At 44.6% G+C, this 27,095-nt stretch overlaps 2 protein-coding genes across 13 annotated transcripts in view; one reads left to right on the top strand and one right to left on the bottom strand.

Annotated features, from left to right (window-relative positions):
• WWP1 (WW domain containing E3 ubiquitin protein ligase 1) overlaps positions 1 to 17,262 on the bottom strand; it is a 77,261-nt gene extending 59,999 nt beyond the window's left edge. The window contains exon 1 of the mRNA XM_039841976.1: positions 17,113 to 17,262. The gene's annotated coding sequence lies outside the window, so the exon portion shown is untranslated. The remainder of the gene's footprint in view (positions 1 to 17,112) is intronic.
• Positions 17,263 to 17,503: 241 nt separating this feature from the next.
• SLC7A13 (solute carrier family 7 member 13) overlaps positions 17,504 to 27,095 on the top strand; it is a 71,424-nt gene continuing 61,832 nt past the window's right edge. For 4 of the 12 annotated variants that reach the window (XR_005648450.1, XR_005648449.1, XR_005648451.1 and 1 more), the window contains exons 1-3: positions 17,504 to 17,632; positions 20,068 to 20,522; positions 23,995 to 24,051. The gene's annotated coding sequence lies outside the window, so the exon portion shown is untranslated. Of the gene's footprint in view, positions 17,633 to 18,696; positions 19,218 to 20,067; positions 20,613 to 23,994; positions 24,084 to 25,418; positions 26,409 to 27,095 lie in introns of those variants that run through there. The other 8 variants (XR_005648443.1, XR_005648445.1, XR_005648441.1 and 5 more) reach the window with 6 other exon arrangements.

Here is a 27,095-nt window from a genome sequence, read left to right as displayed (position 1 = left end):
CAGTGGGGGTTCGATTTAAAACGAGTTTATCTGAACCAAAGTGTGAACAAAAAAAGACAACTGAAGATTTGTATGAGATCTGTGACCAGATGATTACGGGGTGGCTGGGGACTAAAAGGCCATCTGAAAGACTGCAATTCCCCACCTTGCTATCTGGGGGACAGTGCCATAACCAGGATAAGGGCTTAAGAAGAGGAGTGAACGGTGGGAGACAAAACACAGTTTTCAAGAGCCAACTCTGGAGTCAGAATATTTGGGTTTCATTTCTAGTTCTGCCACTTCACGGCTGTGTGACCAAGCGTGATAAAAGAAAAAGCAAAGCTTGAGTTTGAACAAAGTTTAAGCGAACTGGTTATTCATCCAAATGAATTTAGGTCATAACCTATGCCCAGAGCATATGGCCACTTACACGTAAGCTGTTTATGTCCAGGAGAACCCTTTAAAAATGCCACAGAGAAAATAAAGCTTCATTCTTATTCGGCTGCAGCGAATCCAGGGCCCTTAAGATAGACACGAAACTACATTTCCCGGCCTCCAGGTTCCAGACTGTGTATCTTGCGTGTAAGATACTCCTGTACTGCCTGCTTACTTTCAGAGGTCATTAGGTCAGAAGCAACATTTTAAAAAACAACAACAGATCTGATCCATTTTGCATACTCGGCACAGCGTCGATGTCTGGAAGAGCCAGGGAAACACTGTCATGCGTCTATCTGCCTGGGTCAATTAATAACATACTGACCGGCTGGTCTGTAAAGTGGGTATGGTTAAGAACACAAAGATGGTAGAAGACAAAGTCCTAGCTTCAACACTGACTCCAGAAGACAGTATTAACACACAGGAAACTTCTCGGGAACGAGACCGGATGGTTGCTACCAGGCGCTAGAGAAGCTGAGTCTCGTGAACGTGGAACTTGTAAGGTGAGAAAGCCTGCATTTAGCCAAATTTATTGCATCAACAGCACGAAATTTAAAACTCAATGAATGTGGCAAAGATAAAGAGAGATGAACCAAGCAGCCTCCCATGTCCTGAAATATCCAAGATTCAGCAATTCTAGAGCAGAAAATAAGTATTTCATAAAAACAAACTCAAAATAGGGAAATTTAAATGATATGGAAATATTACTTCTATATAGAGAGAACATTTATCAAAAGATATTGCTGGTTATTTCAGTGAGTTTATAAAATGCGACAGGAAACAAGAGGGTGACAGCTCGTCCTGGTTCGCTCGGACCTTCCGGCTTTGGTCCTGCTCCCCGGGAGAACCCTCTGGATGGGAACTGGGGAACCTTAGTAAACAACAGGATGGCTCTAACTGCAGACAGCTTTTTTGATGTATCTCAGAGAGACTTTTCTAGTGGGAGCCTGTTATAAGAAAGCATAATTCTGTTCAATTTTACACTTCTGTATGACCCGAATACTCAAAGGGGAAAATCCGTTTCACAGGGACTGCTCATCACCAGGCCTCGATGTCACGCAAACGAACTGCATGTGTGGAGAGGAGGAAGGGGCGGGAAGCCTTCTCAGGACAGCCCCCAGAATCACCTGCACCAGACTACAAATCATCACCACAGTGGTCTCCTGAGGGTCTGAAGACACTTCCAACTCCCCAAATGGCTTCCTCACAACACGCGGTCCCACTGTCCCCCCACCGCATGCCATCATCTCCACTCCTCTGTCTCGGCATCAACTGCCAACAACTGCTGGCCTCAGATCTGGCCACTCTCCCTTCCGGCGACGAGCCCACTCTGCTCACAGCCTCCCTGCATCCGCTGTCAGCATCTGTCCGCTCGACTCAGGACCCTCAGCCCCACCTAGTGGCAGTATCGCCACCGCTTATGGCTGCAGAGCGCTTCAGAGTTCCAGACTTCCCCGCATGCACCTCAGGGGGACAGGAGAAGTGCAATCAGTTCCAAGCTTAAGGATGCAACGTGAGCGTGACTTTAACTCCTGTCTCCCACAGGCCTTTTCTTCCCAGGATCTCTCCGCAACTTCCCTCTACCTTCAGATAAGCTGGGGGCTAAGGTCTCAACGTGCATGTACTTTCAACCGCTTGCGAGCGAAGCCGGCTGATTTCTGAGAATCTTTGTCTACACTGACCTCTCTGTATAAAAGTCACTGATTAATCCTCTTAAATGGAAAACACAGGAATGTCACCCTCCTGCTAATTTATAAGCGTCACCGGGTGAAAAAGAACACTTCTAAACACTGCCATTCCAGTAACTTGAAGAGCACCTGCGACACCTACCGAAGGACAAACAGAGGGGCATCCGGGGGGCATCCGGGGAACCCTCTAACCTCTGCCTAGAGGTTGGCTTTTCATTTTAATCTGAAAATGCCTATCCAGCCATAGGATCTAATAACCTCACCTCTCTCTCCACCTTTTCTGTACTTTCAATTTCGAGGTTCCTTTCAGTGCATGGTATATAGCACCTTACGGGAGGATCACAGAAGCGTTGTGGATGAGAAAAATGTTTTCATCTTCCAAATGCCAGATTTCCTAAGTCAGTGTTAATACCTAGCTTTCATCATCTCCACCCACTTCCAGGTTTTCAACCAGAGAAAGTAAATACATGGATTCTTCCCAAGCCTTGTTTTCAGTCTTCCAATTGATACCTTTTTCCCCGGCAACACAGAGCCAGCCCTTCCCCCGATGTCGTCTCCAGACATCTCACATCTTCGCTCTCTTCCTATCCTCTTAGCCTACGTCACTTTCTCGTGCATAACGAATTTACATTCAGCTGTATTTTTCAAGTGTTATTCCTCTCAAACATTGCATGGCAAATCTCTCTGCTTTACAATGAACTTTTCTCAAAAATTTACATTGAAATACACCATATATATCCCAATTTTGATTTTCTCAGCACTGCGAAGTCAGGAAAGGGGGCGATCTGAGGCACTAATGCCTCTAATGCACGGGGCCAGAGAAGCAAAACCGGGGCCCGAAGGCCTCAAGGTTATGAAATCCAAACGCGAGGACAGCCGATCTCAAACAGCCAGCCGGGCTTCGAGCCACAGCCAGGCGAACAGCTTTCCTTCTCTGCTTCTGCACTGTGTGTGAGCCTTTCCTCCGGCTCCGGTCGGCAGCGGGCCCCTGACCACTCCTGGCTTGGTGCTGTCCCATTCGAATAGACCCTTTTCAAATAAATTCTTAAAACTCTTAATATAGCTGTTTATCTTTTAACAGTTCTAAATCTTGACCCATCTCTAGATACCCTTTTTATGGCCAATTTTCAACCTTTTCCAAACAATGTCAATGCCTTGCTCTCAAAATTACTCTATAACTCATTTATCGATTATACAAATTCCTTTCTCTTACTCAGATCAACAAACAATTGCACATACTCCTCACTGCGCGAATCAAAAGCCCTGCTGAATTTAACCTCATGCCTCCTCAAATTATCATGGCTTGTAACACCCTCATAACTGCTGCCCACTAATTTCCTGTAATGTACTTCCTCACTGCTCATCGGCCTAAGTCGTCCTTCGAGATTCAGCCTGTGTCATCTCTCCAGTTTTGAACTAGTTAGTTGCTATGATTTCATAGCACTGTAACCATGTTTATTTCTCCGTCTCCCCCATTACACTGTAAATTTCTTTATTATGACTCATCTTTTTTAATTTTTCAATTACACTTGACATACAATAGCATATCAATTTCAGGTGCAAAACGGAGAGATTAAACATTTACATAACTTACAAAGTGATCATCAGAATACGTCTAGCACCCCCTGGCACTATATGTAGTTATAATATTAACAACATTCCCTACGCTGTACTTTACATACCAGTGACTGTTTTCATAACCGGCAATATGCACCTACCTCTTAATCCCGTCCCCTTTCTCACCCATCCCTCCACCCCATCTGCATCTGTTTGATTGTTCATATATTTTTAGATTCCACATATTAGTGAAATTATGTGGTATATAGTTTTCTCTGACTTAATTCACTTAAAATATCCTCTAGGTCCACCCATATTGTTGCAGATGACGAGATTTCATTCTTTTTTTATGGCTGAGTAATATTCTATTACATGCATGTACCACCTCTTCTTTATCCACTTGTCTATCAGTGGACACAGGTTGCTTCCATACCTCGGCTATTATAAATAATGCTGCAATGAACATAGGGATGCATATATCTTTTCAAATTAGAATTTTGGGTTTTTTTCAGATAAATACTCAGAAGTGAAATTGTTGGGTCTTTGTCTCTTACTACAGTCTTTATTTTAAAGCCCATTTTATGTAAGTATTGCTATTCCAGTGTTTACTTTTTGTTTTCGCTTGCAAGAAATACCTTCTTCCATTCCTTTACTTTCAGTTTGTCTTTCGATCTGAAATGGGTCTCTTGCAGGCAGCATACTGAAGGGTCGTTTTCTTATCCATTCAGTCACCCTATGTCTTTTAATTGGAGTATTTAATCCATTTACATTTAAAGTAGTTGATAGCTATGCAGTTATTGCCATTTTATTGCTCATATTTCTCTTTTATCTTCTTCTTCTGAACTAAGTCCTTTTAACATTTCTTGCAATACTGGTTTAGTGGTGGTGAACTCCTTTGATTCTAAATGATAGCCTTGCTGAGTAATCTTGGTTGTAGGTCTTTGCTTTTTATCACTTTGAATATTTCATGCCAAAGCCTTTTGGCCTGCAAAGTTCCTGTTGAGAAATCAGCTCCCATGTAGGTAACTAACTGCTTTTCTCTTGCTGCTTTTAAGATGCTACATTTTGCTTAGTTCTTTTTCTGGAGCTTTATTCTTCTTACTATTCTTCTTCTTTTTTTTTTTTCCATGTGGGACATGTTTCCTTGTCTTCCCATTTTGGCTACCTCCCTGTGCTTATTTCTATGCATTAGTAGAATTATTATGTCTCCCGATCTTAGTAGAGTGGCCTCATGTACTAAGTGTCCTGTGGGACCCAGTGGTTCACTCTCCCTGGTCTCCTGAGCTGGGTGCTCCAGGTGTATCCCTTTTTTGGGTTGTGTGTGCTCTCCAGCTGTAGTTGAGCCTCGGCTGCTGTTGGCACGTAGACGGGAGGGATTGACCCTCAGGCTGACTGGCTGTGAGGGATGGCCATGACCACAGTGGAGGAGCTGTCATGCGGGGGCCGACGCCGTGGAGCAGGATTTGCTTTAGTGGGGCTGTGGTGTCTGCCCAGTCTATCCTTTGGGTACAACAACTAAGCTTTATAATTTCAGCTCCTAGCCTAGTGTTCAGCCTTTACCAAATACTTAATAAATTAGTGTTAAATGAAGACTCACAATTAATAAAACAGTACTGTGGACTTGGTTAGGGTGGCTAGGTTTTAAAAAAGCGGGGAGCTATACAGCATAGAACTGAACATTTTAATTAAATTACAAAGAAAATCCTGAACAGGCGGGACTAAAAAAGCTACTATATACCCTCTCTCATCTTTGCCTTAATTCTGAGCTTCCATGTCCACCTAACTAATGTGATTTCATCTCCACAGCCTCCCCCAAAATGCTCAATACAAAAATGTCCAATATAAAAGTAAAGCCTAAATGTTACCTAAAATGCTCATTTGACTTATTAAATAAAATGGCCAAAAGTACATAAAAAGGAAAAAGCTCATTAAACTTGGACATTTTCTAGCCCTAATTATTCAAAAATAATTTAGTAGTCACATACTAATAATCTCCAGATTATATATGAACTGGACTTTTCTAAAAGTCTGGGAGAAAGATGGCTGCTTAGAACACAGTACAAAATTCCCCATAGAAACATTATAAATGGTGGCTGGCCATCAAGACCAAGCCACAGACGCCCACCAGACACATAACATCTAAACCGCGTGTCCTGTACAAGGAAACCTACTGTTCCACAGAGAGGCTTCAGGACACAAATACTTAGTGTCCACGTGCACTGCTCTCACAAAATCAAAGCAAAATTCCAAAATAAATTGCTGACACTGAAAAAAAGTACCTAAAGCACTTTGCATGGTGCCTGGCATACAGTAAATACTCCATAAATTACTTCTATTTTTACACAGAATCTCTGATTTCAAACTTTTATGTTCATCAAAACAGCTTTATTTTTCTCACTCCATACTAACTGTAAATTGCGAAAGTACAGGACAAATCCTCACCACTGTAACCACGTGCCTCCTTCAAAGCCTGGTGCCCACAAGTGTTTGATATCTGTCTGCTAATGAAGGTCACAGTGTCATCAGAATCTCAAAACAACAGGCTAAAAACCAAAGAGCATTATTTAGTTTTAGGTGCTCTTTTAAATGAACTTCTATACTTTTCAAACTGATTTTTTGTTGATTAAAATTGTCATCAAAATGAAAAAAAGTACAAAAATTCACGTTACCAGCTGAGGTAACACTGTCCTAGACAAAAGCAGTGTTGTTAAATGGCCGGCAAGAACACATCTAAATTCTCTGGGCCTGGGTCGTCTTAGTAAATAAAAAATGGAGCACAGAACACATTAGGATTTTCTAGCTTAGAATTACTTAAGTTACTACAAATTTCATGAAAATATGGAATAGCGGCAATCATCCATAATCATACCAACTCACATACCAACTCAGTTATTTTCATTTTTATACCATTATTTTCTTCCAGTACATTTTACTTACAAAGCTGCAACCCTAGTATACAAATAATTTTATTATCTACTCCCTAACCTCCATTTACAGTAAGAATGTCCAATTACAAACGTGACTGATCCCTCGGCCAACATCAGAACAATTTATGTTTATAGTTGTAAAAACTTAACTTTGGCGATATTATTCTATAAGGCCACAAGATGGTGTTGTTGCTCCATAAAATGTACCTTTAAAAAATATAATACATTATATCAACTTCCCAAAAAAATAAACATTTCCCTTCATTGCAAGTAAGGGTTATCAAAAATGTTTGGACTTTACTGGAAAATCTTAATGAGGAAAATACATTCATTAAATTTAGTGGCAACTATTCTAATTTTAAAACTAAACACTTACGGCCCTAAAAACAAAAACACAGGCCTTTGGCACCAGCACTGTGTCATTTATCACACTAATCTTCCCTTCTCTGCCTGCACCACCCGCTTCCTCCTCAGGTCATAGAAACGAAATATATTTTTACTTAGCACGCACTAACTTTATTTTCTATAATTATTCTTAATTTAGGGAGAGGATTTTTTCAGTTTTAAAAGAATTGATACTAAAATTTATTTATGTCAACAAAAGAGAGGTGCGCCAAAATGGTATCAGTAATGAGAATCAAATCATCTCTAATTTGCTATAATTTGCTCAATTTCTTATAATATTCAGCATTATGTTTACAATCGCAAAGTATCAAAACTTTTCAAGCAAAAACCTTTGCGTTTGGTCATTTTTCCACACACCTCAGTGATTATCAGCAGAAACAGATCTCCCACTCCTTCGCTGCATGTCGATGAAGAAAATAAAATTCCAACAACAATGAGCGTCTTAACATTTAAGTTAATATATAAACAGAGCTGTGTGTAAATGCTGCCTAGGCAGAGTAAGATGACAAAGCGTAACTATCTGGGACCAACTGCGCTTCCATGGTGTCTCAGTGACACAGAAAGACAGCCAGTTTAAACCTGGAATCTGAATCAGGTTTGATGCCCAAAATAGTAAGAGTATCAGTGACCACTTACTGGGCTCCTATAATTCGCCATCGCCTTACCAAAAAAGCTACCTTTAATGTTAACAATCACCCTTCAGAGTCTTTATTATTCTTACTAACAAATGAGGAAAATTAGGTTTAAGGAACTGAAAATGCCCAGGGCCACAAAAGTAGTAAAAGTCAGGATTTTAAACCCAGATTTCTTGGGCTTAAAGCCAGTTTTTTCATGCATATGCACTGTAAAAACAGAATATAAACTAAGAAATGCTGAGCTAAACCCATGCCTTAAAACGAGCAGTCTGCCACATCAATCAGATATTACTATTCTCTTATTTTTTTTACGTAAAGATTTGGAGTCAGGTGATTTTGTGGGGCTTTTAAGCTCGTCACTGAAAATGCTTTTTCTTAGGTTGAGAAAGAACAAGTAATCTTAAAAATACATGTAAAGGTGCAAGCACATCAACGCTGAAGAGGAGGTGAGCCGTCGGGATTGTGCTTGATAAAGCATTGCCGGGTATTCCGGGAAAAACGTCCAAGGCAACATAAGATTCTTACCTTGCAAGGATCAAACTGCACATGATATTATCACCATCTCACATTTCGAAATGACGAATATTTCCATAAATAATTGGTCATTTGTTTCAAAGTGTGGTATTTCAATACTGGCTTACCAGACTTTTTCCTTCGAATCCAAAAATTTCAAACATTTGATGTTCTTCAAATACATAGGATTTGCTGTCTCATGAAGCAGCAGAAAGCAGAGTCACGAAAGCCTAGAGCTGAGGCTGAGAGACACCTTCCCAGGGACACAAAGCTTCATAACATCAGACCCACTGGTGAGGCTAGTGGCCCTCTGCACTGGCCACCAGGAGAGTACGAAGTTCACCCCAAACGCTTCCTGATTGTTTCTGAATACGTTAAGGATTCCAACTGACCAGCATCCGAGTAGCCATGGAGATCTGCTAGCTCTTCAATTCCGAAGTGCTAATGAATTTTGACGTTGAGAAGAGCGTGTTTGGGTAACGTGATACAGAGCAGCTTTCGGAGCGGACCGAGTTTGGTCCAAACTTCGGCTCTATCATCTGTGTGCCACCTCTGTTTCCTTGTCTGTGAAATGCAGATGTGAAGGGGAAAGAAGTCTTAACGCTAGCCCCAGGAAACCAGACTTGTGGCTAGGCCCTGGCCCACAGAAGGTGCCCATCCTCCCAGCGCCACCTCAGCTACACTCTCAATTATCTGAGGCAAAGAAACTCCACTGTCTTCCCCCAACAAAACAGAGAGCGGTAGGTTAAGAAAGGCACGTCTGTCACAAGGCCATGCTGCGAACCCCCACGGCTGCGGCAAGATCAGATCGAAATTATACTTAGGCACCTGAGAGGAAAATATTACTGCTGAAGTTTTTGTTATAAATATACAATTTCAAGCTATTTTAAAGCTACTCAAGTAACAATCTTAATTTACTATTAACACATACTCTTCCGAAGAATTTAAAAGCATGCTTCTACGTATAAACTTTCATCAGATATCCTTACTCTTAGAGGAAAATATTAGAATCCAATACACAGAAACTTCCCTAAATGATACAATCAATTAAACAGCTAAAATTTTACTTCTAGAATAATGCGATTCTTCTCAAGTATAAAAATACAGTAGAAATACAGGAACACAATCTTTTATCCACAAATCCAAAACCCGAAAAACTTAATTCCTTCATAACTCATTTAGGGACAAAACCTGAACTGACCTGAGTTCATTTAGCAGCAAAATCTGACTAGATATGTGGCTACTTTCTGCCCTTATTTACCCGCACTTAAGCACTTGCCAAAGAAAGTACAGGATGCCGCCCTAGACTTCGCTGGGGTTTATATAACACAGTATATGGAGTGTATTACCTTTCTAACATTAAAAAATTAAGTAATTCTGAAACACATCTGACATCAATGACAACAAACTCATCCTAGTGAATATTTACTGGATAGTAAATGCCAGGTTTAAACCACACAATAGGTCTCTGCATTATTATTATTACCACTTTACATATGAATACATTTAAATATGCTAAAACTAGAGCTTAATCTAAAGTTAACTTGAGCAAGTTCACTCGGACAATGAGTGCCAGAACTCAAATCTAGGTCTGTCTGACTTGAAGGCCTAAGCTCTTACATAGCCAACACTTTAAAGGAAAATTAACCACAAAGAAAGTTTTAAAACAAGTTATTAACAAAACGTTTAACCTAGGAACATGAAATTCCTGAGTACAGTGTGTACTTTCTAGTCTGCATAGTCACATTTAAATGTCATCACCATATTTCACAACTCACAGGACAAAAAGATGATTTGATTGTTTTTCTCCCAAAACTACTTACTGGCCACAGTCAGTGAAAACAAACAATAGGCTCCTCAAACAAATGCCAACTACTCTTTTCCACTCAAATTTAGACGGACTCATGAGTTTGGCATGTTTTTTACCACAAAATGTACTAACATGATAAAAATGTTTGCTATAAACATAGGTTAAGTTTTTCCAGTAACAGCCCCAATTTAAAGATCTGCCATTCCAATGACAGATATGGTCATAAGACTACATACAGTTTTAAGAGACTCAGACACAGACTGCCACCACCACTGCCCCCAGCAAAAGTTAGAGAAAATAAGTTTCAAGTTTTAGGTTTTATTATTATTAATTGATTTAAAATTTGAATCTTCTCAGATGACTTGCTACCCAAGTCAGTTCCCTCACGCTAAGCAATGGCTTTCCTCCACAGGAGACAGATGGTGGCCCCCAACCAACCTGCTCTCCACCCAGAAGCACAAACTCCACTAGACACACTTCAGACAGAATCTTTATTTTTGAGTAGCTTATTTTAGCAAAGTGAAAAGCAATCAGATTATCTGGTAATCACAACATCTAACTTACCTGTTTCAGTAGGGTTTGTTTTTGTTTTTGTTTTTGTTTTTAAGAAATGTCTTCATTCTTCTGCAGACATAAGGGGAATTTTTTGAACAAGGAGCCTGACAGAGAGGCCTCTTGAAGGGTCACTTCTGCCTGCTCCTTACTGTAATCACCCAGTATCGAGTTTCCAGTTTCTCTGGATCAAGCCCTTGGCAATTATCTTAAGCCTCTTTAAACATCTGAAAGGTTCAGATGTTAAGCTCTTTGTATTCATGTTATGCATATGTGCTTCATGAACTGTAGCTTAGGAAATGGTCTAAGAACCCCACTGGGGAACACCAGAACCCCAGCTTAGACTGTTTCCACCAGCAGCTAGCTCTCAAACTAATGTGTATCTGAGCTTTTTATTAAACATGAAAATTCCTGAGTTCTACTGTCAAGGACCATACCACAGATCACAAAGGGTATTCGATAATCTACATAATTAAGCAGCATCCCAGAGACTGTGCTGAGAAACACTGGTCTGCACTGTGCTGCATCTCGTGACAGTGTTCACAGTGTCTCCACGGCCAAAGCAGCACCGCTCGGCCGTGTCGAGTCAGTATCTTTCTCAGATTCATTTTAGCAACTTACTGTTTAAGTTACAAGGTGAGATTTGATATGCAGCTCTACTCACGCCAAAACGACTGTCCTTGAGACATGAGTAGCTCACAAAACAGTGGACTTATTTGTATTTGCAACTTATTAATACGAAATTATGAGCAATAGAAATGGTTGAAGGACGCTTATGTCCCAAAGACCATACTTTTTATTTTATTTCAATTAATCCTTTTAAAAATGCAATAAGAAAGATATTGTTTACATTCTATGAAAGATGAAACTGAGGCAACGCTGTACTGACAGACTTTATAATGACAGCTCTAAACCCCACGCCAGCATGCCTTTAATTCTTGAGCTGTAACAGAACCCTTCAGTTCATTTGCTCTTAAGGTAGAGCGTGTCTCAACCTTTACAGAGCAGGTTCACTTAGCTGTCCTCTCACTAACCGAGCACACACGAACGGCAGGACATGTTGGCAAGCTGGGCCCACGCGCGGCCACAGTATCCTGCTTCGAGTCAGGACTCCACAGTTTGCTTCTACTCACCCTATTTAATAATTATGGGTACACTAAACACTTATCAAAAGAACCCGTTTTCCTCAGTTAAATAAAAGCTATCACACCTACACCCCTGCCAACGCTTGTGCATTTTTAAACTACCCGAGAAACTGAGAGGGGGAGAGCCACCAAGCAGCAGCATGACGGGACTGTCCCCTGCTTTGCATAAGTCATGTTTCTCAGTATGTTCAGTCACTGAACTCCTCACAATGGCCAATGTAATATTTTCAGAAATTTGCAGATTTGTACTAGGGTGCAGAGGCCCGTTTTTGAGTGTACATGAAACGTTTCAAAAGTGTTCCAAAGTTACAGCTAAATTCTTTAAAATGAGACCTATCAATTCATCATTCCCCCTAGAAGCTATCACGTCATAACGAAGAAACGCCCATTTTCCTCATTCCAGCTAGCTCCATTACGTAGCTTGAACTAAAAAACAAACCGAAGAAAACTACTGAGACCTAAATAAAGCGACAGGAGATAAAGACAAGTGATGAAGATAAAGTGAGAAAAATCCAGCTAGCGATCAAGAACTCTGCCTGCTCCTGGATGGGACGGGCATTCCCTCATTCCTGACATTTCCCTAAGGAGGGCCCAGACTCAAAGCAGTACAAGTTCGGGGCGGCTTACGTCCCAGCTTCCCAAAGTTTCCCAGAAGCCCCGTTTTGGTGCGATACTCAGCTGTCCCCTGGAACCCCGGGATGCCCGCACTTCTCCAGTCCCTCTCCCTTGAATCCGGGCCGGATCTGTGACGTGCATGAACCCACGGAACGTGGTAAAAATGATGCTCTGCTGGTTCCGAGCGTATGGCTTAAGAAGGCCTGGCTGCTCTGCTTTTGTGCTCTTGGGAGCCCTCAGCCACCATGCAAGGCCGGCAGTACTGGAAAGGCCATCTGGAGAGCAAGTGGACCTGGGACAACAAGACTACGGTACAAGAAAGACAGAGACTGACCGACCTGAACACGGCGATTAGAGTGACTACCAACACTGCTCAAATGAGTCCAGCCTATGACAGCAAAACTGTGAGCAAAAATAAAAAAAATAAGGTGTCTTCAGTCACTTAGTTTTAGGCTTGTTACAAAGCAATAATCAAAACAACGCTCACCTGGTTCGTGTTTTTGCGTAACTGGTTCGAAACCCAGAGAAAAGGAAGGGGAGAATTACAGGTTGACCTTATACTGTGCTTCACTTTATTGAGCTTCACAGCTGTTTCTTTACAAATTGAAGGCAAGACCCTCCACCAGCAAAAAGATTACAACGCACTTTACTGCGGGGGTCTGCAAGCAAACTCACAACATCTCAAAGGTGTGCCTGTAGCTCCCGACTGTCACGGAAGACAAGGGCGGTGTCCTCTCGCTGCCACACCCCAGCCCCTCGCACAGGCCTGCATGCGGCGGGCACGCCACGTGTGCTGCGGACCAGGAACAGGGCTGAGGAATGCTGAGGCAAACGCGGCCTTCCTTATAAATTAGGAACTATCTGGCATGTGGTTTTACATAATTTGCTCCCCCAAAAGCTGTTTAAACATGAATTTGGAGTGTATACTAAGCTTTTTTAATGGTAATTTTTTTTTTTAATGATAAAGCATTTCGTGTAACAGTAAAAATCATGAAATATCATGATATACTTTTGGAAATCGGATCCTGATTTATTTTCTCCAACAACACAAATTTTCATAGAGTATGCTTTTATAAAAGAACAAATTTCATCTGTAAAAGCATCTGAATGAAAAATCATAAGTTTTCAAAAGGAAACTAACACTTACCTTTCACTGATGCATTCTTTCAGATGAGAAATCAACTTTCACTTTTTCCTTAACTATTTTTTGATAGTTATGAGTTTCAGTTACTGACCAAAAGCCACTGCAATGACGTTACCATTTTAAGACAAAGGAGGAAACAGACAGGTTCAGATCTACGTAGCACAAGAGTGGAACAGGCTCCAGGCAGGTGCGGACCTCTCACGTGCAGCCCCAGCTACATTCCCACTGTGCAAGTCAGTGGGAAAAGGGCACTGGCCCAGGAACAAATATAGGTTACAGCTCTAGTACGATTTTAGCCTCTGTCTAGCCATACGCCCTGGAACTCTAAACTTACTTTGAACCTCAGTGTTTTCACCTAGAAAGCAATGATTATCTCCTGACACACCTACTGTTCAGTTGTCATGAGAATCTAATGATAAAGCATACAGAGGCATTATGAAAAAATATAAATGCTTTCCTAATCTGACCCTCTTCTGCATGCCAGTAGACAGGAAAATCAACTACACTGGACATTTTTCCTCCACTAATAGTAACTAGTTACTTCAATATATATACACCACTATAACAGCCAATTTATTGGTTTTTCCACTGCTTGTTATAATGTATTTATAGAAAGAGTAAAAAAGATCCCAATATTTCTAATAATAATTGTGGATCAAAGTTCCTAGAGCTATAAAAGATACTAATAGCTTTCTTTGGTTCTCTACCAGGAAGATAATCCTATAAGTGCAGAAGAGTCAATTGTTTACTAATCAAATTATGCTTTAATCATACTAGGGAGAGCTGGCTACTTAGTCCAATAAAAAAATTCACTGACTAGGCCCCAGCATTTCATTTATTTTATAAAATTTCAATTTTTATTTCATAAAGGCTTCCTGAATGGGGGAAAGTATTAAGTAGGGCATACCTGAAAAGAGAAGACAGAATAAAGTTCTTAAAGTTTCTTATTTCACTTACTTTACTCCCCCTCTTCCATCCAAATAAAGAGACAAAGGAAATAAATAAAAAACTAGTCTGATCTTACTGTCTGCTCTCCATATACCCAAATCATTTCTCAGCCTCACCAGCTCTCCCACCCATGGAAAATGAGAAGGGTACAGACAGGCCAGTAAAAACCTAAGTCCCAAGAATCACAAAATTAGTTAACCGGAGGGGCCTTCCCAGGATCGTCTGGTCCTCACTGATGAGGTCACTTCAAGGCAGTAACTATATCCAATGATGGTAAATCAGCTGCATCCATCTTTAGACAAGAGAGAAACCATCACTGTCATCAACTCCTGATTCTACTTTACCCACCTGCTAATTGAAATACTTAGGGCAAATCATTTAACCTCTTGGGCTACTTCTGTAATATTATAGCAAATAACATAAGATAGTCAAAACTCACGGTAAACCACACCACAAGTGTTAATAAAATACTGTCTCTAGGTGTACATACAGTATATCTCTATAGTAAGGGCTCTTATCAATAAGAAGCTGCAGATTGTTTTAAAAGGCCCCCAGTAATTAAGAGCCACGTGCAGGCCAACCCATCAGCCCGTGGGTGCCACGGATGTGCTTCAGGTGGTCCACGGATTCCTCTAAAATTATAACCACGAAACACAGGTGCACCTGGAAATTTTCTGGGCCAGATTTCTTTAATTTCACCAAGGATTACTAATCCTCAAAAGACTGAGAACTGCTGCAAACACACGCACATGCCAAAGATAAAGCTCCCATGGATGCTGCCCGAAACTGCACCACTGTTCTCTCACCCCGCCTGGATCAGAATCTTAGTTATTTTTACTTTCTTCACCTTCTCTCTCATCATCTATTCTGTCTAATCCATTTCCTCCTTTTCTATTCCTATTATCAGTGCTACAGCTCAGCCCCTCACACCTACAACCGCAGCAATGAAGAGGTCTTTCTATCCCCAGGTTCTCTCTACTTCAGTTCACACCACACCCTACTGCCACATTGATCCTCTGAAAACAAAGCTTCGATTGTTACATTCCCAACTCAAAAATCTGTAAGACCCCCACCACCTACTAAATCCAAGGTCGTTAGCCTGACATTAAAAGCAATCATAAACTTGTCCAGTTTTTACTTCAAGCTATATCGCCCTTGTTATTGGCACAAATACGTTGTTCCATCCCTATATAATTACTTGCCTCTCCCCAAATGCATAAAGTCTGTGCTCTGTCCCTTCTCTCTGCCTGGATTACCATACCCAGCCTATCAGGAGCCTATCATCAAAACAAAGATTTCAGAAGCCAGCTCTACAACTAAACCCCCTAACCTCACTTTGCCAAAGAAGACGTAACTCTAACCACCTCTGAATATGAATTCTGCACTCAACTATTAAAAGACGAATGAAGCATTTGTGTAGTCCTGCCTGCCTATCTCGTCTGTGATGACAGAAACTGCTATCATTTTCATGTTGATATAGCCCAAGACACCCCGCAGAGTCACGCAGTAGATGCTTCATAACTGTGCAAAGAAGTAAAAGAAATTCCAGACTCCATGAGGGGAACAGGCAGAGGCTTCATCCACGACATCCTGTCATGCCAGGCTTTTCCAAAGCCCAGGTGGTAGGAAGAACTATTTGAACCTGTTAATAAACTACATCTAAAATAACTATTTCACATACTTTACACTTCTCAATCTGACTACCTCCCAACCCTTGCCATTAAGTTTTCAATTCAAAAAATATTACCTATAATAATTTCCAGTCCGAGCTAATTTACTAGGTTATAGTTAAAAACAAGTCATGTAAATAAAAGAATGCCTTTCTCTTTTTAAAGGTGCGTTCTGCCCGTATAACACAGATTTAGTGAGACATATAAACTGGATTTATACATAAGCGTGAACGCGTGCAAAAACCTGTATACAACTGCTCACTAGGTACTTCAGGCAAAAACGCCCGAAGAGAAGACGATAACTTTGAACATGACCCTTTTCCACTACTATTCCCAACGGTATTTTAAAGCAGAAACTTAAATCTTTTTTTGCACATTAGGCTCCACAAAAAGATACAAAACTTACCAAATAGAAAAAGAAAGCCACTCAAGCCTCTGGAAAATGTTATCTTAGAAGAGCAAAAAAGTGTCAAAATAATAGATACTGTTCTTTCTGGTCATGTAGGTTTCATGTAATCCGAAGAGCGAAGGACGCTGCACTGGAAATCCACCGAGTGGAGAAAAGACCGTGCGCTGCCTGACCCTATTTTAAAGGATGTAAAGGCAATAGGCAAACTACAGAAAAAAATTTTTAAGGACGCGACAGGAGACGGTCCAAGTCACAGATGAAATAAGGACTAGTGAAAACTGCAAGGTCACGGGGACCTAGCAGGTCAGCGAGGTGGAGGTGGGGTTGTGCCGCGAGCTGCCGTCAGCGCGGACCGCAGCCGCGGGTCTGGGACGGGTGGCGGGGCGAGTCGCGGCCCGGGTCGCGGCCCGGGCAGGAAGTCCACCCTGGCGGGTCGCGAGCGGTGTCAGGGGAGGGGGAGAAGGCGGCGAGGAGGCTGGACCGCCGCGGCCGCACAGTCACCTCAACCCTCGGCGCCGCTCGGGTCCTACTCGCCGGGGCCTGTGCCAGGGCGACTCGGGCGGACCCGCGACCCCGCCCCACACACGTCCGGGCGGAGCCGGCAGCCCCAGAGGGACCCGCCCGGCGACCCGCGCCCGGCCCCGCGCCCCCACCCTCAGCCCGCGCCCCGCCGTCCTCACCGGCTGCTGCGGCCTCGCAGCGGCGCGTCCTCCGCGGCGGCGCCTCAGCCCTCGGCGCCCAGGACCGCCATCTCGCCGCAGGCGCGGCCCCGCCGCCCAGGCCGCCCGCAGCTGCTCGGAACCGCCGGCCGACACCGGCCCGCCCGCCCCCGCCGCGGCGCGCGCCGCCCCCGCCGCCCCGCACCCCCTCCCCGGGAGCGCGCCTCCCCGCCCGCCGACCCGCGCTGCGCCGCGGCCCCCGAGCCGCGACTCCGGACCGGATCCGGCGTCCCGGAGCATGCGCAGCCAGGTCGCCGGCGACGCCTGTGGGAAAGTCCGCTCCTCCGGGTCTTCGGGGGACCCGAGAGCCGACCAATGGGAGCGGGGGGGCGGGGCCCGAGCTGGGGGCGGGGCCTGAGGCGGGGCCAGTCCGGGCGGGAGGTGCGTGCTGCTGACGTGCCCCAGCTCGGGCGGACAGAGCGTCAGCTCAAGCGAGGACCTGGGGCAGGGGCGGCTCTCAGTGGAACGCTTGGCGGCAAAGGTAGGCTGTTACTGCCTGCTCCTTGACCCGGCTGAGCGCTTGGGAGCCCACTGCAGCTGGCCGTGGACGCCCACTCCGTGGTGGTCCAGCTCTGCATCGCCCCCTGTGAGCATAGCGATGACACTAGCACCGGGCCAGGGCCTGGGTCATAGCACCTAGCCCACACAGCAGCCCCGTCAGGACGGGCCTGTCGCCCCCCCTTAGTGCAAATGGAAGTCAGTGGTGACTACATTACTCACCAGGTGACCTTGTCAACAAAAGGCCGCTGCCACCAAGCCAGGGCCAACAGGAGTCCCCAGTTTGGGGCGCAATGGAAGGAGAGACTTTTTTCAGGAGACCAGTGTCCCCACTGGGGAGGCAGGCCCTGGAGGAAAGGCAGGCGCGCTCCTCCCAGACAAGGGAGAGGCTGCTTATATAGAGGAGGCTCCAACCCTGGTCCCCGATTGGTCCATTTCTATGCAAATGAGGAATCCTAATTTGCACAATTTGATTGGTCCAAATCGCATTGTCTCGATTGGTCAGAATTGTGTGTTCTGATTGGTTGTTATGTAAAGATGCAAATGATGGGATAGGGCAGGCCTCCATCCAATTGGTCAAAATATAATACCAGGAGCTTCTTTATTTTATTATTTTTTTAATTAATTTATTTTTTATGGTGACAGGGGTTAATGAAATCTAGTAAGTTTCAACTGTACTTTTTAACTGTAAGGCATATATATATTTACATTGTGTGTTCACCTCTCATAGTTTGATCTGTCATCACATATTTGACCCCTTTTACCCAATCTACCTCCTTTTTAGCCCCTCCCCCTATGCTCTAGTAACCGCTAGTCTATTGCCCATGTCCATGAGTCCCTATTTGTTTGTCCTGTTTGTTTGTTGCTTTTAGGTTTATATCCCACATATAAGTGATATAATGTTATTTTCAACTTTCTCTGTCTGGCTTATTTCGCTTAGCACGATTATCTCGAGGTCCAGCCATGTTGTTGCAAATGGCAGTATTTCATCTCTTCCTATGGCTACATAATATTCCAGCGTATATATGTACCACAGCTTCTTTGTCCAATCTAGCGTAGGACACTTCGGTTGCTTCCATGTACAAGGAGCTTCTTTATAACTTAAGAGATATAGTAAAATTATAGCACGGATTTCTACAATTTCTTCTCAACTACCTCACTCAAACCCCACAAATTACCTATAGCCACACCCAAGTGGACTAGTTTTCCTTCTGTCTCAAGGCTGGGTGGCCCTGCTCCTCTCTAAAGCAACCTCTCACTGTCTGCTCTTCTGTGCCCCCCAGCCCCCTTCTTGGCATATCTTTAACCTCACCTTTTCTATGGCTACAACTCCTCAGCATAATCGCGTTTTAAGTCTTTTCTGTCTTAGACTGTCCCTTGACTTTAAAACCACTTTTTAATTCTCTTTCTTCTTCCATCGTCACTAAGCTTTTGAAAGAATTGTGTACCAGGAGCAACACCGACACTCCGTGAATATTTGTGGGATTCAAGAAACATCTCTCGACTGGGTGAATGCACGTTCTTGTGCGCTCCGCTGCATCATTTCCACCCTCCTCTGCCATACCTAGGTGCGAGGCACACTATATTCACAGTGATTATTCTAAAATGTGCATCTGGGCATGTCGCCCCACTGCTTAAAATCTCTCACTGGCCTAGCAGAGCTTTCAAGACAAAGGTTAACATGAGCTTTAAGGCCTCTGTGTTCAAATGCTCAGTCTCTCCTGTTATGAAAATGCTTTGGAGTCCTCTGATTGTATTCGCTGATCTCTGTTTTACCAAGTACTGGGTCCTCTAACGCATTCCTCACCTTTTCTTCACCGGTCCAGTTCCTTTAAAAATAAATTCAAGAACATGCTTACAAGTGCATACAGGCCTCCCTCCACTTCCCGCTCTACTCATCCTCACATTTAGCTCTCCTGAGTCCTCAGTTTACGCCTCAGTTCAGCTCCATTCAGAACCTCCTAGTATTCACTAGGCCCCTAAGTAGACAGCCAATAGTGAACAAGTCTTTTATTATCATGTATTTTTTTTGTTGTTTCAAATGAAGAGTATGATGAATAAATACCTTTTCATACATCATTGTTCATGTCCTTACTGTCTAAGTTTAAATCATTAAAAAGTAAAGGAATGGATAATTTTAGCCTTTTGAAACATGTTGGCAAGTTATCTTCTAGGAAACCTACAGTTAGATGTCACATTACCTGAGATCGAAATGCAGCTCTGCCACACAAGGCCACATTCAGACTTTCCTGGGCCCTACATGCTTTTACTTTTGTGGGCCTCTTCCATAAAATAATTTTAAAAATTATATTTATAACTGAATTGACATAAAGATGAACTTATTGATATTGTACATTACAATGTTTTCTTCAACTTTTTCTTGTTTTTCTTCTGATTTTAAAATTTAAACATTTTTAGGGGCCCCTAAAAGTATGGAGGCAATGATTTGAAACAACCTCTGATGAAAGTCAAAGAAGAAAGTGCCAGAGCAGAACTGCATTAGAACATCGAGACAAAAATCATGACTATAGAAGAAATCTACAACTTTAACATAGACGATGAAGACAAAAATTGTTACAGATTTTGTTTCACTTGGTTCAGTCATCAATTAAAATGGAGACTGCAGCCGAGAAATCATGAGGAGGCTGAGACTCAGAAGGGCAGCAATAGAAGAATTAAGAAAGATCACCAAGACCGAAGATGTGTCAGTAGAGACCAAGGCTAAGATGATTTAAACCCTCCCATTCCCAGTTCCTATGATGGGATGTGGATGTCGGACAGTGAAGAAGGCTGATAGGGAAACAACATTCACCCGAAATACGGTGTTGGAGGAGAACTCTGCAGACACCCTGGACCGCCAGGAAGACAAACAGGTGGGTCCTAGAGCAAATCAAGCCGGAAACATCGCTGGAGGCACACATGACGACACTGAAGCTGTCCTACTTCAGGCACACTGGAAGAAGGTAGTGTTCTTTGGAAGGGACACTAATTCTGGGGGAAATAGAAGGCAGAAGGAAAAGAGAAAGACCAAATATGAGAGGGATCGACTTCATGACAAAAACCAGAGGCAGGAGTCTCCAGGAGCTGGGCAGGGCTGTCGAGGGTGGGACATTGTGCACATTACAGGGTCACCAGAGTCAGAGCCAACTCAGTAGCATGTAACACGCACAGAAGTATGGCAACCTGAGGTACTGTGCCCACTGTGACAGCTGGGTAAGTCAACCCTGTTGCCACCTTTGAGCTAGAAGATTTGGCCAAGTTCCTTAATCTGGCTGTGCCTCGACCGGGAGACTGATGTAATGCTACCATATGATGTTGCCGTAAAAAGTAAATGAGTTACTACAAATAAAATGCCTAGGATTGCATGGCACATGATAAATTACTGTTGTATCATTATTATCACATTCCCATAGTGCCGTATGAGAGTATGTAATTGTCTTTCTCCACTGTGCCAAAGTTGTTGAACAAACTCAAGAGTCTGGAGCTTTGCCAGAAATGAATGATAGAGATTCATCCCAGGACCTTGGAGTCTGAACACTGGAAATAGAGCTAGGCAAAAACCCAGAGGTGTTTGGGAGAAGAAAGAAAAGTTAAAAGCATTTGGCAAAAAGCACATTCTTGAGAATTATCAGTCCTGCATTCTCAGGCCTGGGATTGGTCCAGAACAGTTATCAGTTAGCTGACAGGCAGGATGATGGATGCCAGGTGGTCCAGGAGATAGGTCCCAGGAGGCCTGGTCATCTCCCAGTGGTCTGGATGATGGATGTCAGGTGGAAGTATACGTGAATTCTTCAGGGGGTAATCAAGTGGCCTCATGCATGAGTCCCTCAGAGTAATTAGAGTGCTACCTGGAGGTCCAGATGTCTATCCAGGCTTTGACGCAGGAGATGAAAGTTCAAAAAGTATAAGTTGCCAGGCTGGTTAGAACAAGAATGGTGTTTCGTTGTGCCTCAGCCTTCGTAATCTTAATACTTTCAGCAGTTTGCTTCAGGTGACTCCAGTGTGTATGTTCCCTACCTTCAGTCTTTCCTCAAAGTCATCATGGTGTATTTTCGTGTGTGCGAATACGGAATTCTACTCTTGGTTCATCGTTCATTTTCTTACTGGGTTATTCACAGAAAGGTAATTTATGTATAACATAGCTATCGACCCCACATAAAACCTGCTGTTATTCTTTGCCTTACAAGACCTCTCGTAGCCTGAGATCAGATCATTTATCTGCCTTATTTTTTTCTACTTGCTTGATAATTTCACTTTTCCATTAAATAATTTAACCCTTTTGGGGCAGCCTCCATTTTGTGGGTCCCGGTATATGAATTAATTTTATCATTACTAACATTTAATAAAAGGATTGACGATGGTGTTCGACTTGACATGGTGTCACGTGGAAGGGAGGGGGCAGGAATTACATTCCCCAGACCAAAGGACGCTTCCTCCCATTCCTTCCTCATGAGGCTTTGCAGGTTAACTGGGCTAAGTTTTAACTGAACTAACCATGAAGTGGACGAGTGACTTAAAAAATTCCCACAAGGAAGTAACAGGTAAAACCATGAACACAAGCACAACTGAACAAAAGAGAGAGCCATGACACTTGTCTCTGTGAACAAGCTTTTTGGCAACCACATGGTTAAACAAGGTCTAATAAGGTCTGACAAAGTCTCCTCCCCGGGTTTAAAGTTCTGATGAAGCTGTTCGAAGTGTGGGTTTTCTGTGTTATGATCGTTAATGAAGAACCTCATCTGCATGTTTTGTGCCTTGAGAGGGGCCTGTGACTAGCAAGGTGTTCAAAGCTATGCCAGGCCCCATAGATGATGAAAACATCTTCAGACCAAGGACTTCTTGTTTCTTTTCAGGCAGCTCCCTAGCCCTTCTCTGCCCCTCTCTATCTGTGCCTCCATTTCGTTCTTCCTTACGCAGCCAGACTTCTTCAGGGTCTTTGTTTCTGTTTTTGAGTCACTGCAGCTGAACTGAGCCTCTGCCAGGCTCTGGAGACACTTCGGTTTAGACGCGACCTGATGTTACAGCTCCAGTAATCACTACTGCTCACCAAGTCCAACTCTTCCTTCTCTCAGTTCGAATTCTTGTGCGCATAAATATACCTGTTAAATGGTTGACGTTTGGGGGTGCTGAGTTCCTCTCTGCCAACCAGCAGGCCGAGAGTTTAGATATCTTATTCAGGACCTTTACCACCAATAGTTCAAAACATAGCATCTTAACCTCAGTTGGCAAAATATTCCAGATACTGGAATATTTAAAAGGCATTTGCCGGAGCATCTGTAAGAATAGGCAAGTCAGCAGAAGTCCCGGCTCTGGCACAGGGGAAGCAAAGGCCTGGCCCTGCCAGCGTGTCATCGCTGTGGGGCATGTGAGCAGCGTGTTCCAGCTCAGTTACAAGGAGATGGAGTTAGGCCGGGAGAGCTGGACAAGCTCGCCTTGTTGCAGAAACCGAGCGAGAAGTCCAGTTAGGGCAGTAGGGACCGGAGGTGAGCGAGGCTCAAGGTTAAACGGAATCCGATATCAGCATGTGAAGGCGATCGAGAAAAGCATGCAGCAGGCCGCAGATCAGGGCATGCTTGGGCAGAGCAGTTATTTTAGTCACGGAACATCTGCTGAAAGGGCTGTAATTTCAGGGCAGCTCGGAGCTACTGGATGCCAGTCCTGCTTCTGGGCATAAACAGCCACTTGTGGCCAAGGCGAGGCTGGGACAGAGCTGCTGTCCAACGGGGGGACCAAGGTGCCTTCCGTCTCTGCAGACCTAGCATTTAAATAGTCCATCATCCCAGAGAGCTTCCAACAGGTCAGACCCCACCGGAGCCAGTCTGGCGCCGTGGAGGGATTTCCTTCTGCTGAATGTCGAGGTCACACACTATCACACCACCCGAGTTTATTTTCTTCATGATACTTATCACCATCGGAAAATCTTATTTATTGCTTATTGTTTTTCTCTCCCCCGGAAAATGTAAATCCCTTAGAGCAGAGACTTTAATCTGATTTTCCCCCCATCGCTGTGCTTTAGCATATTGAACAAAGTTTGGTTCTTAGTTGTTTTCAGTAAATACTTATTGAATATGCAGGCAAAGTCCATGAACCCGGGGCCATGGTCATGAGCCAAAGGCCTGGACAACAAGTCCAAGTCCTGGAGTCCCCGACCGTGCTTGATTAAAATGTCTGAGTTTAAACATACCTTGAAAACTTACCTGATGTCAGCAGCTGTCACTGACCTTGCGCCCCATCTATGTCCACATTCTGTCCTCAACTCTGATTTGCAAATGTTCTAAAAAGATAAAGTGTGACTGTGTCCTTCTGGTGAGAAGCCCTCAGCCACCAATGTTTTCTCTCTTTCAGCCTGCTTCTGAGATGACTCTCCAGCATCTGCTCCCTCCTCCACCCCAGTTCTCACAGGTAATAAAACATCTTTTAACAGGGAAGTGTAGGTGAGCATATTTTCAGAAAATAGCTGAAATTTCTCCGTGTACTTTGCTTTCTTTGAAAAGCAGCTGCATGGCTCAATATGTGTATGGCACGTGTTTACTAATTAACAAGCAGCCTCCCACTGGGTCACCTCCCTGCCTCTCGCTCTTTCCTCTTCCACTCTCAGGAAAGGGTTTGAATGAGTACAAACTTGGCCCAACACTTCTCAACACGGAGCGTGAGCACTGCCATTCTCGAAATACATATTTCTTCAGACGGTGTAATCAGAGCGAAAATAGCATTCTGTTAACAAAAGCCAGTTTGCATAGACACGAAGAGGCTGTCTACTTTCTATGATGACTGTACACACAATGTGTTTCTTTGAAAGCAAGAAGTTAGAGTGAATTTTATTAAGATGTAGAATGAAATAATCAGCTGTAAAATCCAGTAATGATATTTGCATTAGAGTTAAGCCAGTCGACAGGTATGTATTGAAAACCTATTTGTGTAAAATGGTCTGAAGAGGTAATCAATATGATTCAAGGAAACAGAGGTGTGTCCCAGGCTTGGAAGACTTGGTGAGATGGCTGTAGGTTCATTTTTAAAAGCCAGAGAACTGTTGAAAGGACTTCATGGCAGGGAAGATCACCTTTATCAGAAGTGCTCGCTCAAGGATTCAGAGAGCAGATAGGATAGAGGATTTGGAGATTGAGTAACAGGAAATTATAGTGGGGCCCTCTTCTGGTCAATTCTGGGGAACATGGGGAGATACGGCTGATTCCAGTGTCATCAGTGACTGTAACTTGTAAAGATGACAGTTTGAGCTGGGAAAGTTCCTTTGTAATTTAAGGTCCTTTAAAAACTGTCATATCATAAACTTTTCTCATCTTTTCTTCTGGAGTTGTACTTCCTTCCCGTGACGTTTGGGAGCGCTTTAACAAACCGCACCAACAGTCAGTAGCTTAAAACAACCGTGTTACTATGCCCTTGGGGTCTGTGGGTCCGAAACAGGGACAGTGCTCAGCGGGAAGGGCTTATCATGACATCTGGAGCTTCACGAAAGGAGACTGGAAAGCTGAGTTTGGCCCGATGGCTGAGAGCTGGAATCTCCTGGAGACCAGGTCCCTCGCCTGTCTGTGGCCGATGCTTTGTGTTGGGACTTTCAGCTTGCATTGGTGGCCGGAGCGCCTATCATGGCTTCTCCATGTGACCTCACATGGCGACAGCTGTAAGGTGGACTTCTGTTTTGGTGGCTCAACGCTCCAGAGATGAGTGTCTTGGCCACCAAAGCAGAGAGGAGCTAGACTGCCTTTTCTGCCATCACCTCAGAAGTAACACCCTGTTCTTTTGCCCATAAGAGAGTCACAAACCCAACGACCAGGCCCCTCACCCCTCTCACCACGGACACCACCCCAGTCAATGAACCTCGGCCGTCCCTGCAGCGAAATCTCGAGGTGCTTATTCGCTTGTGACCTGCGTGAGCTATGTCCCGCGTCCTTGAGGATCCTCCTCGCATCTTCCCTTTTGCTTGGTGACATTATTCTGCCCTGGTTCCGGTCGTGTCACTCACCGTTTCCCCCTTTCAGCTCCCGTGTGCCAGTGCCCCCCTTTTCCTCTCGGCCCACCTCTTCGGAGCTGGCGTCCCTCAGGCTTCGTAGATCTCGTCCTCCAACCCCCTGCCTCAGGAGTGGGCTCCACACGTTCACTGCCACCATTACAGATCATCTTGACTTAAAACCGTGTATCGAACCCAAGTGCGTATTTCCAGCTGCGGATTAGATATTCGCTGAAGTCCTCCGGGCATCTCTAACTGTCCATATCAAAACCTGAACTCACTGGACCCCGTCCGCACCCCAAATCTGCTTCCTGTGTTCAGTCCCCGTCATGAGGCTCCGCCCAGATGCCCGTCAGAGACCCGGAACTCACGATTAGTTCCCTCCTTTCCTTGTCTGCATATGCCCGCGGGTCCTGTTTCTTCTCTCCTCCGAAAGATCCTGGCATCTGTCACTTAGTCTTTGTGCCCACTGCCCAAGTTTAGACCCTCAGTACTTATCAACAGCTCTCACTTTCTGTCCTCCAGCTGCCCCAACTGCCGGAGTAAGCTTCCTAGATGCAAAGCTGGCCATGCTCCCTCCACTTATAAAGCACTTAAATGCCTCTTCTTTATGGAGTGGGATTAAACGCTTGTCGTAGGGAAGTCAATCTGAATAGTCACAAAGGGTTTCCACACTCCGAAGCGCCGTCCCCGGCCGTGTTTATGAACGTGTCTCCGCGGCAGGAAGCGGAGGGAGCGGAAGCCGTGCAGGGGCGCGGTGCATCCTGGGTGGTGCTGCCGCGGATGGATCGCAGAGCGCGCTGTTTCCCCGCCCCTCAGGCGTCCGCACCGCGGCGCCTCTGCCGCTCCCGCCCCGGCGGCCGCGCCGAAGCCCCGGCCGAGCCGGCCTGCAGCCGAGCGCCATCCCGCCGCACCGCCCAGCCGGCGGCCGGGGAGCCGGGCAGTAGAGAACGGCCGTTGTTCCGAGCCGCTAGGGTTCGGGGCAGTCGGCTTTGTTAAGCAGAGTTACGTGGTGGTGGCGACGCTTTGTTTCTGCAGCGCTTGGCAGCGGTCGGCATCGCCGGGAACTCTGTCTTTTCCGACATTTGGTCTCAAACATGTGACTTTCCAACCGCCACCTTTAACACTCCCCTACCGTCGTCCTTCCTGTGATTCGAGGCCTCCACGCCACGGATGGACGACACCGCTTTGTGACCCGTCTGTCCCTCCTGCTTCTCTCGGGAACGTGCTCAAGCTTTCTGGTCCGCCAGGAAAACGCCCCGAGCCACAGCTTCCCGTCCTCGCCTCTCCCGTGGTAGTGCGGGGCGAAAGCTCGGCCGCTGAGCCCAGCCGTTTCTCTTCTCTCGGGCTGTGGCTGGACGGCAGAAGGTGGCGAAGGAGACCATGCGGCTGCACCGACTCGCCGCCTCCGGCCGTGGCTTCTCCCGCCTCTGCGTGCCTCTTCCTGCCTCTCCGCCACCTGCCCTGCTCCGCCACCCGC

The sequence above is a fragment of the Pteropus medius genome, unplaced genomic scaffold (genome assembly GCF_902729225.1).
Source record: "Pteropus medius unplaced genomic scaffold, Ma_sr-lr_union100, whole genome shotgun sequence".
Classification (NCBI taxonomy): Eukaryota; Metazoa; Chordata; class Mammalia; order Chiroptera; family Pteropodidae; genus Pteropus; species Pteropus medius.
This window is presented reverse-complemented; position numbering and strand designations above follow the sequence as displayed.